We start from the raw sequence: 2658 nt of genomic DNA on the forward strand, positions 1-2658 counted from the left end.
ATCATTGCGAGGAAGTCATATGACCCTGACATATGACGTGGCCAAGACAAGAGCACATTATGTTCTGTTTACATTGCCTGCTGCAAACGTCCACTATAAATTACACTCTGAAATGCACAGTTGTAGCTGCCACATATTTTTCGCTAAATTAGCAAAATTACCAATAATGATCTTCCTTGAGACAAATACTTTACCTAAAACGACTGTTCTGAATTTAAAAATACAACATCAAGCGGAACACAAATGAAATAGGGAGGAATACTTTTGTTGTGACACAAGGTAAGGGTGAAAGTTGAAGGGTATGTTGTCAACATGGCATCTGGCATTAGTGCAAAGCATGGATTATTAACGACAAAATGTTCGGTGTTTCACTCACTCCAAAGAAAGATATTGCCACACGCTATTTGTATTCAACGACCTACCGAAGTGAAATGTCTACGAGCTTCAACAAACTCGACTGCAGAGTCGCAGCACAACGAAAAATACTGTATCGATATTGTGAGGTAAGCAAGGCAGCTTGCTAGCTAGCTAGTTAAATATTGCTCTAAATGGTATGACTAGCAAGCATCCTTCTATGCACAAATTGCATGGGCCCTCTGTGACTGGCTATATTGTCTCTCTCTGACTGGCTACATTGTACAGCTAGTTGCAGGGTTGGGTTCAATTCCTATCAATTCAGAAAGTAAACCAAATAAATTCAAATTCCAAATGTTCCTCATTGAAATGCATTGAAGAGAATTGGAATTTCAGTGTATATATTGAATTGAAATGGAGTTGACCCCAACCCTGGTTAGTTGTTTGTTTTTGTTGTATGTGTTATTGCATCCAATGTTTTCATTGTGAAGAAGTTAGTCCACCACTAGTATTGCACTTTACGTGTTTCAATTAACTTGCCTGTGTCCACTGTCTTGTTTCCCTAGGTCTCGGGACTATAACGGTTTTGTGTCCTCACTGCTTCTCCCTGAGGATGCCCGGCGCTCCTCACTGGCCCTGAGGGCCTTCAATGTTGAGCTGGCTCAGGCAGGTATTCCAGCAAGTATTCATACCCCTTGACTTGTTCCACATTTTGTGTTACAGCCTGAATTCAAAATGGATTAAAAAAAATATTAAAAAATCTCACCCATCTAAACACAATACCTCATAATGACAAAGTGAAGATATTTTTGCAAATTTATTTAAAATGAAATACAGAAATATCTAATTTACATAAGTATTCACACCCCAGATTCAATACTTTGTAGAAGCACTTTTGGCAGCGATTACAGCTGTGAGTCTTTCTGGGTAAGTCTCTAAGAGCTTTGAGCACCTGGATTGGGCATCATTTGCCTATTATTCTTTTCAAAATTCTTCAAGCTCTGTCAAATTTGTTGTTGATGATTGCTAGATAACCCCTTTCAGGTCTTGCCATACATTTTCAAGCAGATTTAAGTCAAAACTGTAACTCAGCCACTCAGGAACATTAACTATCTTCTTGGTAAGCAACTCCAGTGTAGTTTTGGCCTTGTGTTTTAGGTTATTGTCCTGTTGAAAGGTGAATTTGTCTTCCAGTGTCTGTTGGAGAGCAGACTGAACCAGGTTTTCCTCTAGGATTTTGCCTGTGCTTAGCTCTATTCCGTTAATTTTTATCCCAAAAAAGTCCCTAGTCCTTGCCGATGACAAGCATACACATAACATGACGCAGCCACCACCATGCTTGAAAATAGGAAGAGTGGTACTCAGTGATGTGTTGTGTTGGATTTGCCCCAAACATAACGCTTTTTATTCAGGACCAAGTTCATTTTAGGCAATATTTTTTGCCGTTTTACTTTAGTGCCTTATTGCAAACAGGATGCATGTTTTGGAATATGTATTCTGTATATGCTTCCTTCTTTTCACTCTTGTCAATTAGGTTAGTATTGTGGAGTAACTACAATGTTCTTGATCCATCCTCCATTTTCTCCTATCACAGCCATTCAACTCTGTAACTGTTTTAGTCACCATTGGCCTCATGGTGATATCCCTGAGCGGTTTCCTTCCTCTCCAGTAACTGAGTTAGGAATGACGCCTGTATCTTTATAGTGACTGGGTGTATTGATACGCCATCCAAAGTGTAATTAATAACTTCACCATGCTCAAGAGATTTTCAATGTCTGCTTTTAACCGTTTTAGCCATCTACCAATAGGTGCCCTTCTTTGCGAGGCATTGGAAAACCTCCCCGGTCTTTGTGGTTGAATCTGTGTTTGAAATTCACTGCTTGATTAAGGGACCTTACAGATAATTCTATGTGTGGGGTACAGAGATGAGGTAGTCATTAAAAAATCATATTAAGCACTATTATTGCACACAGAGTGAGTCCATGCAACTTATTATGTGACTTGTTTATTCCATTTTTAATCCTGAACTTATTTTGGCTTAACAAAGTGGTTGAATGCTTATTGACTCAAGACATTTCAGGTATTTTCTATTAATTTGTAAACATTTAGAAAAACATAATTCCACTTTGACATTATGGGGGATTGTGTGTAGGCCAGTGACAAGAAAATCTCAATTTAATCAATTTTAAATTCAAGCTGTAAAACAAAATGTGTAAAAGGTTGAGGGGTGTGAATACTTTCTGAAGGCACTGTATGAATATATATGCATATATTGGAAATGATGATACTATAATCCTCAATGGG

The sequence above is a fragment of the Coregonus clupeaformis genome, chromosome 19 (assembly GCF_020615455.1).
Source record: "Coregonus clupeaformis isolate EN_2021a chromosome 19, ASM2061545v1, whole genome shotgun sequence".
NCBI classification, from domain to species: domain Eukaryota; kingdom Metazoa; phylum Chordata; class Actinopteri; order Salmoniformes; family Salmonidae; genus Coregonus; species Coregonus clupeaformis.